This window comes from Ranitomeya variabilis, chromosome 7, assembly GCF_051348905.1.
Source record: "Ranitomeya variabilis isolate aRanVar5 chromosome 7, aRanVar5.hap1, whole genome shotgun sequence".
In the NCBI taxonomy this organism is placed as follows: domain Eukaryota; kingdom Metazoa; phylum Chordata; class Amphibia; order Anura; family Dendrobatidae; genus Ranitomeya; species Ranitomeya variabilis.
The window spans coordinates 44,309,473-44,325,141 of record NC_135238.1 but is presented as its reverse complement, the minus strand read 5'-3'; the positions used below and the strand labels follow the sequence as shown (position 1 = coordinate 44,325,141).

Below are 15,669 nucleotides of genomic sequence, written 5' to 3'. Positions count from 1 at the left end.
ATCTCTAGTGGTGAGCTGTCCAATGGAAAAAGCTAACAATGTTCGTGACTAATCAGCTGAAGTTTCCAAGCTGCCTGATGATGATGATGATGATGATGATACACATGATGAGAACATTATACTGCCTCTGTAAAAATCCCTGGTTAGACTGCACATGGAGGACTGTGTACAGTTTTGGGCACCGGTGCTCAGGAAGGATATAATGGAACTAGAGCGAGTACAAAGGAGGGCAACAAAATTAATAAAGGGGATGGGAGAACTACAATACCCAGAGTGATTAGCAAAATTAGGATTTTTTAGTCTAGGAAAAAGACAACTGGTGGGCAATCTAATAACCATGTATAAGTATATAAGGGGACAATACAAATATCTCTCCGAGGATCTGTTTATACCAAGGAAGGTGACGGGCACAAGGGGGCATTCTCTGCGTCTGGTGGAGAGAAGGTTTTTCCACCAACATAGAAGAGGATTCTTTACTGTTAGGGCAGTGAGAATCTGGAATTGCTTGCCTGAGGAGGTGGTGATGGCGAACTCAGTCGAGGGGTTCAAGAGAGGCCTGGATGTCTTCCTGGAGCGTAACGATATAGTATCTTACAGTTATTAGGTTCTTTATAAGGACGTAGATCTGGGGATTTATTCTGACTAAATATAGGCTGAACTGGATGGACAAATGTCTTTTTTTGCTAGCTGTGTTACTGTGCCTGATCATCTGGATCACCAGGATCCCGGAAATCTCATCTTTTATGCAGTTTGCCACGTTGGATTTACTGTCATTAATATTGGCGGTGTTGGTGTGGACGCCTGTTGGAGTCATGAAGGCTTCTCGTAACTTTACAGCAGATATGTTCTTGGACGCCTTGACCTTACATGGCTCAAAATAAAAATGTCTGTGTTTTTGACAACTTGCCAGGCATACGTTTTTTTGGTTGTCAATGTCCCTCTAGTTTTACAACCACTAGTGGAACTCTGTGGCAATTGTAGGATATTTTCTATAGATCCTGTTCTAGTAATTACATTCTGCTTTTTAGGACAATAGAAGGGGTCGTTGTCCTCATTCGGCTTTTGTGACTTTTTTTGTTTTGAGATTAAATTGGATGTAGTTTTTGATCCCAATTGGGGGGACAAAAGCCATAGATGACTGGCAAATCGGAGACTGTTGTCCAATCCTGTATGTGATGGTATTTCCGCAGGCATTGGGATGTCCTTGACTCACCTCTCCAGCTGACCTGACATGACCAGATCCAGGGGCTTCAATTAAATCCATTTAGCATTCAGCGAGTTTGTTGTCACTTGAGAGTATATAACTCTTTTATTCCTATTTTTCTAAACTTGTATTATTAAATGGCCGAGAGGAACTTTTTAGAGCAGTGGTATAAAAAAAAATCAAATTTAAAAATAAATAATTATAAAGTAAAAATGAAAAAAAAGTTTGTTTTTGCTTCCATTTTTCGAGGCCCGTAACATTTTCGCTTCTTGGGATATAGGGCTGTGAGAGATTTTTTTTTTGTGCCCTGAGCTGACGTTTTACTGATATTATTTTGGGGTAGATATAATGTTTGGATCTCCTCTTTTGCGTTTTATTGCAGTGCGGCCAAAAAAACCCATAATTTTTTGCTATTTGCTTTTTTTTCTTCTTACGCCGTTTATAGAAGAAATTAATTTATTTTATATATTGACAGATCAGACTTTTACAAGCGCAGCGATAGCAAGTGTGTGTGTGTTTTGTTTTTTATTTGTTTGATGTTCTAATAGGGGAGAATTTGAACTTTCGATTTCTATTTTTTTCATATTTTTACTTCTCCCTTCTCCCTTTTTTACTTTATTTAATAGTCCCTTTAGGGGACTTGAAACTGCGATCATTTGATTACTTGTGCTATACATAGCAGGGCATCAACACTGCTATGTGTAGTGAAAATCATGATGATCTATGAATGCTAACTAAAAGCCAGCTTTCATGGGAGTATTGTAATTACAGGCATGGGGGTCATCAACCGAACCAATCCATCGGTGCTCCGCCATCGCATCATGGGTGTGCCAGTGAGAGTATTGAATGACTCTCCTCCCTGTTGGTGCGTGCTAAATGCTGCTGTCAAAGCGACTGTCGGAGGCACCCAATGACTGATTAAATCAGCTTTTTCATGGTGTTGTCTGAGCATGCTCAGGTAATAAATGATCGTCTTCGGCGTGCTCGAATAGTATGTTCGAGTCCCAGTGGCTGCATATTTCACAGCCTAACAAGCAGACAATCTTGGTATATGTTGTGGCTGTCGAACAGTCATGAGACATGCAGCCACGGGAACGCGAACATATTTTCGACTATACCGAAGACCCTCGGTTAGCACCGGAGCATCATAACACCTTATCCGAGCATGCTCGCTCATCACTAGTACACGTACACATCTGACTTAAAAGGAACCTGCCCGATGTGTTCATCATCTCCTGACTCCTCCTGTAAACACCCCCAAAATACTACTTGAATTGAACCCTTGCTGGATTTAAATGAGGGTGGTTGGTCTATTGGGCGTCTGTGCCTCCTCTCTGCTCCTCACGTCCATCCTCTTGCTTGGATTGATGTGGATGATGTGACCTACGTCACCAAAGTCTCGCACCTGCCCAGTAGCATCACCAGATTTGTGTAGAAAAAGAGGTATGTAAAGCCAAGAGGTCACCTACGGATATTAATATTTCACACATGAGCCAAAAACATACATTTAAAAAATGTAAATAAAATAACTAGAACAAAGGCCGAAAATAAGACTCCAGTCTCCCCCATCTGTCACTGTTTTGAATAAGAACCCGCTATAAATGATAAAAGCTGATCAGTCAGTAATGTCAACATAAATATCAGTATGATAAATGCTGGAATTGCGTAGCATCCCCAAATGACCTGATAATGAGGTATAGTCAAATGGTTCAAGACCATAACCAACATCCTACCGACACAGTCCAAGAAGCCGATGATAAGTCCAAGAGGAAAATACGGTGTCAACCTATAAAGAGATCGGGGTAGAGACCCACACGTATCGCCATGAAAACTGTGGCTTCATCAGAGGCAAAAGGGAACAAGCTGAAAACATATGAAGTTCTGTTTATATGCATATAGATAGATAATAAATCAATTAAATTATTAGCAGCTATGGAAGACAAGGTCCATGTGCTCAGCCTCACTGAGCGTTTGTTCAAAAATGATATGTTACTAAAGCTACATGAACAGTGAACGTGTGTGATGAAATGAAGTAATCATGTTTGCATCTGGGTACACTCATGACGCGTGCGCAGTCAATCTTCCAAAGCCTGTTCAGTGCGCTCATGTGTAAATCAGCATCTGTAAATCCTTGCTAAATCTTTGCACAGGCGTGAAAAGTAACAGATGCCGATTTATCCATGCCTCTTGGTTATCCATGCCTCTTGGTTATCCATGCCTCTTGGTTATCCATGCCTCTTGGTTATCCATGCCTCTTCGTTATCCATGCCTCTTCGTTATCCATGCCTCTTCGTTATCCATGCCTCTTGGTTATCCATGCCTCTTGGTTATCCATGCCTCTTCGTTATCCATGCCTCTTGGTTATCCATGCCTCTTGGTTATCCATGCCTCTTGGTTATCCATGCCTCTTGGTTATCCATGCCTCTTCGTTATCCATGCCTCATCGTTATCCATGCCTCATCGTTATCCATGCCTCTTCGTTATCCATGCCTCTTCGTTATCCATGCCTCTTCGTTATCCATGCCTCTTGGTTATCCATGCCTCTTGGTTATCCATGCCTCTTGGTTATCCATGCCTCTTGGTTATCCATGCCTCTTCGTTATCCATGCCTCATCGTTATCCATGCCTCTTCGTTATCCATGCCTCTTCGTTATCCATGCCTCTTCGTTATCCATGCCTCTTCGTTATCCACGCCTCTTGGTTATCCATGCCTCTTCGTTATCCATGCCTCTTCGTTATCCATGCCTCTTGGTTATCCATGCCTCTTCGTTATCCATGCCTCTTCGTTATCCATGCCTCTTGGTTATCCATGCCTCTTGGTTATCCATGCCTCTTGGTTATCCATGCCTCTTGGTTATCCATGCCTCTTCGTTATCCATGCCTCATCGTTATCCATGCCTCTTCGTTATCCATGCCTCTTCGTTATCCATGCCTCTTCGTTATCCATGCCTCTTCGTTATCCATGCCTCTTTTTCTTTACACATTGTGCTTCTTCTGGTGTGTTCCCCCACTGTGGGCAGAGCAAAGGACATCACTGCTCGTGCACAAAAAACTCGTCATTCCAGCTCCAGTGGAAGTGCGCCTGCTCAGGCTGGTGATGCTACTGCGCAGCCGCAGCAATCAGAGCTGGAGGACGGTGATTAAGAGCAGAGAAGAGGCACAGACGCTGCAGTGAGGACGCACAGAGTGAATCGAAATAGTGAGGACTCCAGGAGTGAATTGAAATAGTATTTTGGGGGGGTCTACAGGGGAAGTTGGGAGATGATTAACACTTTTGTAGGAGCAGATAAAGGTGGTGGCATAGGTTGCGTTCACACGGTCAGTATTGGTCATTATTTCACATCAGTATTTATAAGACAAAACCAGGAGTGGAACAATTAGGGTATGTATCCATGTTCAGGATGGCCGGCGCTTTGGACGGAGCGGAAAACTCGCTCCGCCCAAAGTGCCGCCCCCTTCTGTAGACACAATGATTCCGGATGTGCATTGCACACATCCAGAATCATCGCACCCCACACATAGGGCCCTGTGTTTTACCTTGCGGCGGCGCAATGTCGCCACAAGGTAAACGGATATGCTGCGTTCTAAAAAGACGCGCCGCATGTCCGGAAATGCGGGGCCACTGGGTGCGTGTTCGCACACATAGTGGAGACGGGATTTCACAAAATCCCCTCCACTATGCTGTAACATCTGGACGCTGCGGATTGAACACTGCGGCTCTATGCAGCGTTCAATCCGCAGCTATTCCGGATGTAATATGGCCCATGGACACATACCATAAAAGTGAGATGATGCCATGAGCTTTACCTGTGTATAGAAACTTAATGATATTTTGCAGCCAGTGACGTTACGTTTTATTAGACATAGGATTCATGAATCCACCTAGCACAGGTGGTGGATGATGAATACTCCCATCAGCCACTCCTGCTGTCACTGTCATTAGCAGCAGCAGGTGAAGGCTGATGGGAGTAGTAGTCCCATCAGCCACTGCTTGCTCTCGCTGTTATCAGTTGAATATAACTCATCATTTTCACCTGCTCGCGCCAATCACTGGCAGAGCAGGGGAGAATGATGAGTCATCTTCAGCACCCGGCGCCGGGGAACAGCGCTTACTGTAGCGCCTCTTCCCTGGAGCCCGTCTGTGTGGTACTGATGTGGCACATGGTTGCCACACATGTGCTGCAAGTATTGGACACTAACACTGTCATCTCTGGTACTGGAAAATAACGGACGTGTGAAACTTAGTCTGCGCTTTCTCCAAGGCTTTCTTTTTTTTTCTCCCCTCCTCTACTGCTCATCTCAGTCTCCATTTGCCTTTTTTTTGTATGACCTCCGTGACCTACCAAACCTTTTTCTGTAAAGAATGTTGCAGTTCCATTGATGAAGGATCTACAGCAATTGCTGCAGATGGTGAACTAATTAAAAACCATGGAGGCTTAAATATAAAAAAAAAACACAGCCTTCACAGCCAGTCTAGTAGAATTTCTTCTGATTATTTTTGTATTTAACTGAAGCACGTTTTTCTGACTGTTTGAGTGGCTAAGATATGATTATCTGCTTATATCATCCTAGTTGTTGAATTATCTATTCATATATATTAGATACCAATCTATTAATAATATATTTGCTCTAGGGAGAATAATTTGTTTTATTATAAACGTGGGGGTATATATTTAAAAGGTCCATACCTGCGTGTATAGATCTGTCTTCCCATTATTTCTTGGGCAGACTGTTGTTGTGTTTTACGTGTTTTTAAATGTTCTTAATTGTGAGTGGTGTGGTTTAAGGATTATTACTTAATAAAATTTACTACTATTTGATGATCCCTGCAGTATTGCATGTCTCTTTTTTCTTTTTATAAAAAAAAAACATAGCACCACATTTGGCCACAGGTTATGTCTGGTATTGCAGATTAGCTCTATTTAAGTGAATGACCCGGAACTGCAATACCACACATGACCCATACATGGAGGTGGCGCTGTATTTGTAGAAATTCTACCACTATTCAATTAAATCAGTAACTAAACAGTATGTGTCAAGCTGTAAAGGAAGTGTGGGGTCCGAGTGCATGCCAGCCCAGTGATATAAGATACTTATTCCAACTCCAGTATCGTTGATCCATTTGCTGTTTCCATTCATGATGGACTGCGGAGTGCAAGTCAGAGACATTTCTTTTTTCACATTGACACATCGGAACCTTCACTAATGAAATCTGAGACTACGGCTGATAAAGCTTCCTCTGCCCCTCTCCCAGCAGAAACTCCCAGCACTGAATACTTCTGGCCAGTGAGCAGCACCGGACACCTGGTCTCATACTGCCCGATACTGAGCACTCTCCATTAAGGTGACTTCGTCCTCAGCAGATCCTTTTTTCGTAGGGAAATCATGTTGGCCAGGGACAAGACCATGCATAAAAAAGACGGACCTGCCAACCGGATACACAGATTTCTAATAAATAAATTTTATTACTTCAGTATCTCGTTCACATTGTTGAGGGATTGGAAGGCTTCTGCTGCATTTTCTTTCTGTAACCGTCAGGCCATTTTTATGATTGGACCCGCAACTTGTAGGCGATCCTCAGTCTCAACAAGGAAGATTTAAGTCCCGGGGATGCAACATCTGGAAGAGCAGAGAATTCTGATCAAAGAACAGTATAACGATTGTCAGACCCCATTACAGATCCCTTGGGGGCGGGCACTCAGATTTTCTACTGTCCTGATTGGTGTATCCCTATCCAGACAGTTTTCTGTCTCTGTAGGGAATATATTGACTCCAAAAACTTTTTTCTTAGACTGTTCTTTTAAGAAATTGAGTAGATTTTATGCAGATTTAAGGAGGTTTCCGATCATATGTAAAGTTTTAAGGGAAAAAATGTTGTTTTTTTAAAAAAAGTGTTTCTCCTTTTAAAGGGAACTGTAACATAAGTGTTAAACTATCCTATAAGAAGCAGCTCGATCACAGATTCTCAGTTAATTCTATGCTAAATTTTCGATGAAACTCAATTGAAAAACAAAACAATTGAAAGCCCAAAATACAGTGGGGCAAAAAAGTATTTAGTCAGTCAGCAATAGTGCAAGTTCCACCACTTAAAAAGATGAGAGGCGTCTGTAATTTACATCATAGGTAGACCTCAACTATGGGAGACAAACTGAGAAAAAAAATCCAGAAAATCACATTGTCTGTTTTTTTAACATTTTATTTGCATATTATGGTGGAAAATAAGTATTTGGTCAGAAACAAAATTTCATCTCAATACTTTGTAATATATCCTTTGTTGGCAATGACAGAGGTCAAACGTTTTCTGTAAGTCTTCACAAGGTTGCCACACACTGTTGTTGGTATGTTGGCCCATTCCTCCATGCAGATCTCCTCTAGAGCAGTGATGTTTTTGGCTTTTCGCTTGGCAACACGGACTTTCAACTCCCTCCAAAGGTTTTCTATAGGGTTGAGATCTGGAGACTGGCTAGGCCACTCCAGGACCTTGTAATGCTTCTTACGAAGCCACTCCTTCGTTGCCCTGGCGGTGTGCTTTGGATCATTGTCATGTTGAAAGACCCAGCCACGTTTCATCTTCAATGCCCTTGCTGATGGAAGGAGGTTTGCACTCAAAATCTCACGATACATGGCCCCATTCATTCTTTCATGTACCTGGATCAGTCGTCCTGGCCCCTTTGCAGAGAAACAGCCCCAAAGCATGATGTTTCCACCACTATGCTTTACAGTAGGTATGGTGTTTGATGGATGCAACTCAGTATTCTTTTTCCTCCAAACACGACAAGTTGTGTTTCTACCAAACAGTTCCAGTTTGGTTTCATCAGACCATAGGACATTCTCCCAAAACTCCTCTGGATCATCCAAATGCTCTCTAGCAAACTTCAGACGGGCCCGGACATGTACTGGCTTAAGCAGTGGGACACGTCTGGCACTGCAGGATCTGAGTCCATGGTGGCGTAGTGTGTTACTTATGGTAGGCCTTGTTACATTGGTCCCAGCTCTCTGCAGGTCATTCACTAGGTCCCCCCGCGTGGTTCTGGGATTTTTGCTCACCGTTCTTGTGATCATTCTGACCCCACGGGGTGGGATTTTGCGTGGAGCCCCAGATCGAGGGAGATTATCAGTGGTCTTGAATGTCTTCCATTTTCTAATTATTGCTCCCACTGTTGATTTCATCACTCCAAGCTGGTTGGCTATTGCAGATTCAGTCTTCCCAGCCTGGTGCAGGGCTACAATTTTGTTTCTGGTGTCCTTTGACAGCTCTTTGGTCTTCACCATAGTGGAGTTTGGAGTCAGACTGTTTGAGGGTGTGCACAGGTGTCTTTTTATACTGATAACAAGTTTAAACAGGCGCCATTACTACAGGTAATGAGTGGAGGAAAGAGGAGACTCTTAAAGAAGAAGTTACAGGTCTGTGAGAGCCAGAAATCTTGATTGTTTGTTTCTGACCAAATACTTATTTTTCACCATAATATGCAAATAAAATGTTAAAAAAACAGACAATGTGATTTTCTGTATTTTTTTTTCTCAGTTTGTCTCCCATAGTTGAGGTCTACCTATGATGTAAATTACAGACGCCTCTCATCTTTTTAAGTGGTGGAACTTGCACTATTGCTGACTGACTAAATACTTTTTTGCCCCACTGTATATGCATTTAAAGAGAATTGGAAATCGGGATTTCTATACCCCAAACTAATTTCATGTATGTAAAGACACGTTGCTGCTGAGAAAATCCTTACCTTGCAGATTTCTTTGTGCGAATATAGGATTTAATCAGGATTAAAGCCCCTTTACCTACATGCCACTAGTTAATGACAGGCTCCCTTTAAAGGAGAAAGAAGCCTTCAAAAATTTTTTGGCTATCCCTTTAAATTTAGCATTGAGTTAACTGAGAATCCATCAGTGAGCGGCTTCTGATGGGAGAGTTTAACACTTACCTTCCGTCCTCTAAGCTCCTTTTGGCTGATTTATTTCTACAAAGTTCAGTCCAACCATCCTATAGTCATAAATTGGCTATAAAAAGCTCAGAAGAAGGAAGATAATAAGTTATAAACTCTTGCTATCAAGATTTTATTTTGTGCAGTTAAAGATGAATAATCTACTAGACAAAGACAAAAAGATAAGACAGAAAAATGACTGTAAAAAAAAAGTGTGGACCTAATTTACAAGAAAATATTGCGACCGCTCCAAGCACCAGGAAAACTTTACGCTACCTGAATTTTCGAGGACAACCAAATGCCCCTACGGAGCTCTCATGGGTAAAGCAGTAGCGACGACAGTAACCCTGGTGGTTTCCACATGTCCATAAGGAGAACTTCAGGTCCTTACTGCTGCCAGCTGCAATAATAATGACTTTATTAAAGGGGAACTCCATCGACACTCTGATTTCTGTCACAGGATTAACAATGTTCCTAAGATACTGAGCCCTAGTACTAAAGCATCAGCCGCTCCATGTGCAAGTGTTGACAACCTGCCTCTCTACATAGTGTAAATCGATAGGAAGTTGTCACATCATCGCCCCATTTCCCAGCATAACTGATTAGCAGGGTGTGACTTTGAGTGGCAGAAACCTTATGTGTAATTGTTTTGTACCATCTGCATCCATTTCTAGAAGAGGACCCCGATGCGCGCTCTCAGTAATTGAGTGATGGACGCGTTTGAGCACATTTTTTCCATTGCTGTGAAAGTTCTGAAAATTGCTGAGTGAGAGCAAAGAAAGTGGCTAAAACTCTCGTGAGAAATATGTTCTACCACCCCCATAAATCAAGAAGTGGAGTTATCTGGCTTCCTTAAGAAGAAAACTTGTTAAAACATCCTAAAAAGTAGGCCGAGAAGCTCCTGGAACCATATGGACTCCAGAGCCACCATTTACGAGAAGTGCAATCTTCTTGAAATTTAGACCTAAAGCTAATTTTACAAACGACTCAAGGCTTGTGACCCAAAGGCTAATCTTAAAATGTAGTTTTGTCACCGAGCATTGAGAGGAGGAGGACTCTTGATGGATAAGTAGTTTATTAATGGATATGGAGTCCAAGTTTTAGAAATCTAGGAACCGAGAGTCCATCCAAGGTAGATGTTCTGAAGTGTCCTCCAGACATTCATTGCTGGTGTCTGACCATTCAATAAATGATGATCACAAAATGTAATTACTTTAAATCTGACTAGATGTTCTGCACAATAAATTCTGGTTAACGCAAATATATTTTCCAGTAATGGAATCATTTTGGAGGTCTTCCATATGTTTGAGGGTCATGACCCAATGTCAAGAAAAGCCTTAAGATCTCAAAGTTTAGCAGATGAGTGGAGAAAGTGATAGGAAGTGGATCTGTAGCTACAAGGGATGTGATACCAGTTTACACTGGACCTGTCACATGCCAAAAATTTGGAATTTTGTTACCTGGTGTAAATGCCGCTGTTCTCCTGAATCCAGCATTGCTTTTCTTTCGTTCCTGCTCCTCTACATTCCTGAGATGTGACCTCCTCTTTCATGCACACTTGGCCAAAAGACAAATTTATAGACAAGGAAGATGGGGCCGTATCTCGGGAACGGAGAGGAGCAGGAACAAAAGAAAAACATCGCCAAATTCAGGAAAACAGCAGCATTTATACGCTAGGTAACTAGGGTTGAGCGAAACGGATCGGTCATTTTCATAAGTCGCCAACTTTTGGCAAAGTCGGGTTTCATGAAACCCGACCAGATCCCAGCATGGGATCGGCCATGCGGTACGCGATCTTTGTGCCAAAGTCGCGTTTCATATGATGCTTAAAGCGCCATTTCTCAGCCAATGAAGCTGCACGCAGAGTGTGGGCAGCGTGATGACATAGGTCCTGGTCCCCACCATCTTAGAGAAGGGCATGGCAGTGATTGGCTTGTTTTCTGCGGCTTCACAGGGGCTATAAAGGGGCGTTCCCGCCGACCGCCATCTTACTGCTGCTGATCTGAGCATAGGGAGAGGTTGCTGCAGCTTCGTCAGAAGCAGGGAGAGCGTTAGGCAGGGTCCATTAACCCCAAAACCGCTTGTGCTGTAGCGATTTCCACTGTCCAACACCACCTTTTCTTTGCAGGGACAGTGGAGGCAAGATTTCTGTGCAACAGCTCTGTAGCTTATAAGGCTCCCTGATAGCTGCATTGCTGTGTGTACGCCGCTGTGCAAACCAACTGCTTTTTTAAAAGCACAAATCCTGTTGCTCCTTCCTTTCTGCACAGCTATCTTGTTTGTTTGTCCTCATTTTTTGTGTGCAGCAGTCCTTTTTATTGCTGCCTGCCATACTTTTCAGAGATTATTGTAGGGAGATAGTGATTGTAGTACAGTCCCTTTTTTTTTATTATTATTATCTTCCAGCCACTTTCAGCCCCTGAAACTGTGTAGTGTAAAACAGTGGGCCTGTATTTTTCTGCACTGTCCCACACCTAAAAAGGGAGATTTATATTGCCAATCAGTGCATCTGTGCTTGTGCTGTCTGTGGTATCTGTCTTTCATTTTGTGCCACAGAAACTATACTGTGATATAGTGGGCCTGATTAAATCACTTGTCTCCCATATAAAAAAAAATTTAAATAAAGGGAGAATAATCTTGCCAAATCTGTGCATCTGTGCCAGTGCTGTCTGTGGTATCTGTCATTCATTTTTTGCCACAGAAACTATACTGTGACATAGTGGGCCTGATTAAATCCTGCATTCTCCCACACATAAAGAGGGAAATTTCTATTGACAGTGTGTGCATCTGCATCAGTCCTGTTAGTGGCATATCTGCCAGCCTCTTTCTGCCAATCAAACTGTGTAGTGTAATCCAGTGGGCCTGATTGTTCCCTGCATTCTCCCACACATAAAGAGTGAGATTTCTATTGCCAGTGTGTGCATCTGCGTGCGTCAGTCCTGTTCGTGGCATATCTGCCAGCCTCTTTCTGCCAATCAAACTGTGTAGTGTAATACAGTGGGCCCCATTTTTTCCAGCATTCTCCCACACATAAAAAAGGGAGATTTAAATTCACAACAAGTTTACGTACACCTTCTACCTGCTTGTACAGGACCACATAATGGTTGTTAGTTTGGTTAAATTTTTCCAAGAATGAGGAAGTCTGGTGGAAGAGGTCGTGGCCGTGGGCGGTCATTGCCAGCTGGTAATGATGGTGGTGGTGGAGCATCTGGTGGTAGTGGGAAAAGCAAAATAGCACCTAAGGCTCAAGTTGTTGAGCCAGCGGCATCGTCTGGCTACACAAGGCCTCGAAGGCTCCCTTTTCTGGGAGTAGGAAAACTGCTTTTAAAGCCGGAGCAGCAGAAACAAGTTTTGGCTTTCATTGCTGACTCTGCCTCTAGCTCTTTCGCCTCCTCCTCGGAAAGTACCAAATGTAAAAGCAGTCAGTGGATGTTCCTGGTCAGGGACAAGTCGCTTCTTTGTGTTCTTCACCCAGAACAACAGAGAAGGATACTTCAGGCGACACAACAGGTTACTCCATGGAGCTATTTACACATACCATTCCTGGGTTAGAAAGTGAAATTGTTAACAGGCCATGCCCATTACAAGATGAATCGGACATGGAGTGCACAGATGCACAGCCAGATTATTATGCTGTTCCTTTGACTCAGATCAGAACATTGCCCTCGCAGTGTACTGATCCAGAATCTGACCCTGATGACACTATTAAGCCCCATCACGAACACTATAGCACCGGCTTACACGGTGACCCACAGGAAGATGCCCAGGACATAGAAGAGGAGGTCATAGATGACACAGTTGTTGACCCCGATTGGCAGCCATTGGGGGAACAGGGTGCAGGCAGCAGTAGCTCTGAAGCGGAGGAGGAGGAGCCGCAGGAGGCATCAACATCACAACAGGTTCCATCTGGCAGGCCCGTATCTGGTCAAAAACGTGTGGCAAAACTAAAACCAGTTGTAGGACAGCGTGGCCATCCGGTTAAAGTAGCTCAGTGTGCAATGCCTGAAAAGGTATCCGATAGTAGGAAGAGTGCAGTCTGGCATTTTTTTAACCAAGATCCAAATGATCAGTGCAAAGTCATCTGTAAGAAATGCTCAAGGACCTTCAGCAGAGGTCAGAATGTTAAAAATCTAAATACAAGTTGCATGCATAGACATTTAACCACCATGCACTTGCAAGCCTGGACTAACTACCAAACGTCCCTTAACGTTGTAGCACCCTCTCGCAATGAAGCTAGTCAGCAACGCTACATCCCTTCCCTCACTGTAAGCCCACCGTTTACCACACCACCTGCAGTAAATGTGGCGGTTTCGTCGCAAGGCCAAAGCCGTCAGGGAATCACCAGGTTCGTGGTAGGAAACACTGTATGTAGGGCAACAGCAAGAATACCATCACCAACACTCTCTCAGTCTGCCATGTCCACCGACACCCCCGCTAGTTCCACCCTATGCAGCTCTCCAGTCCAGCTCACCCTACATGAGACTCTCGTTAGGAAAAGGAAGTACTCATCCTCGTATCCGCGTACACAGGGTTTGAACGCCCACATTGCTAGACTAATCTCGTTAGAGATGATGCCCTACCGGTTAGTTGAAACCGAAGCTTTCAAAGCCCTGATGGACTACGCTGTACCATGCTACGAGCTACCCAGTCGACACTTCTTTTCGAGAAAAGCCATCCCAGCCCTCCACAAGCATGTAAAAGACCGCATTGTCCATGCACTCAGGCAATCTGTGAGTAGAAAGGTGCACCTGACAACAGATGCATGGACCAGTAGGCATGGCCAGGGGTGTTACGTCTCCATCACTGCACACTGGGTTAATGTGGTGGATGCAGGGTCCACAGGGGACAGCAATATTGGGACAGTTCTTCCTAGCCCACGGTCTAGGAAACAGTTGGCTGTAGGCGTTCGTACCCCTCCTCCTCCTCGTCCTCCAGCAGAAGTGAGAGCTCGTCCACAGACCGCAGTCGCACGACCAGTCCATCCGCAGCTGCCACTGTTGCACATGAGGTGTCCCATTATGGAACAGCTAGTGGCAAGCGTCAGCAGGCTGTATTAGCAATGAAGTGTTTGGGGGACAACAGACACACCTTACCGAAGTACTGTCCGAGTTCTTGCAGCAAGAAACTCAGTCATGGCTGGGCACTGTACATCTTGAGGCAGGCAAGGTAGTGAGTCATAACAGAAGGAACTTTATGGCTGCCATAGCCCTTTCACAACTGAACACATTCCTTGCCTGGCTCACACCTTAAACCTGGTGGTGCAGTGCTTTCTGAAAAGTTATCCGGGGTTACCCGACCTGCTCCTGAGAGTGTGCAGACTTTGCTCGCACATTCGCCGTTCGCCCGTACACTCCAGCCGTATACAGAACCATCAGCGGTCTTTGCAACTTCCCCAGCATTGCCTAATCATCGACGTTGCAACAAGGTGGAACTCCACACTGCACATGCTTCAGAGACTGTGCGAACAGAGGCGTGCTGTTATGTATTTGGGAGGATACACATACACGGGCAGGCAGTTGGATGGCAGACATGGAGTTGTCAGGTGTGCAGTGGTCGAAGCTACAAGACCTGTGTCAAGTCCTTCAGTGTTTTGAGGAATGCACACGGCTGGTTAGTGCAGACAACGCCATAATAAGTATGAGCATCCCCCTAATGCGTCTGCTGATGCAAAGTTTGACGCACATTAAGGAGCAGGCGTCTGCAGCTGAGGACGAGGGAAGCTTAGATGACAGTCAGCCATTGTCTGCTCAGGGAAGTCAACAGGACGAGGTGGCGGGCGAAGAGGAGGATGATGGGGATGAATATTTTTTGGATGAGGAAGCTTCTCAGGGGGCAACAGAAACTGCTGGCGTTGCAAGGCTGGGTTCTGTTTTTTTGAGGAAGACAAGTGACGTTGATTTGCCCGAAAGTGCTCCTCAACCCAACACATGCACAGATTTGACAACTGGAACATTGGCACACATGGCGGATTATGCCTTGCGTATCCTCAAAAGGGACCCACGCATTATTAAAATGATGACCGATGACGATTACTGGTTGGCCTGCCTCCTTGATCCTCGCTATAAAGGCAAATTGCAAAATATCATGCCACATGAGAACCTTGAACAAATATTGGCAACCAAACAAGCAACTCTTGTAGACCGTTTGATTCAGGCATTCCCAGCACACAGCGCCGGTGATGGTTTTCACACGAGCTGCAGGGGGCAACAGGGCAGAGGTGTTAGAGGTTCACAAATCAGAAGTGGCGTTGGACAGAGGGGTTTTCTGACCAGGTTGTGGAGTGATTTCGCAATGACCGCAGACACGACAGGTACTGCAGCATCAATTCAAAGTGAAAGGAGACATTTGTCCAGTATGGTTACTAACTATTTTTCCGCCATTGTCGATGTTCTCCCTCAACCGTCATTCCCCTTTGATTACTGGGCATCCAAAATAGACACCTGGCCTGAATTGGCCGAATATGCATTGCAGGAGCTTGCTTGCCCAGCAGCTAGTGTGCTATCAGAAAGAGTATTTAAAATAGGCAGGAATAAA

The 15,669-nt window shown here is 44.2% G+C and overlaps 1 long non-coding RNA gene across 1 annotated transcript in view; it reads right to left on the bottom strand.

The window, feature by feature from the left end:
- Positions 1-6,651: 6,651 nt before the first annotated feature.
- The window catches only part of LOC143784921 (uncharacterized), a 38,779-nt gene continuing 29,761 nt past the window's right edge, over positions 6,652-15,669 (bottom strand). Inside the window, exons 3-4 of the long non-coding RNA XR_013217911.1 lie at positions 9,412-9,535; positions 6,652-6,823 (exon numbers count right to left, since the gene is read on the bottom strand). This is a non-coding gene — a long non-coding RNA (uncharacterized LOC143784921). The remainder of the gene's footprint in view (positions 6,824-9,411; positions 9,536-15,669) is intronic.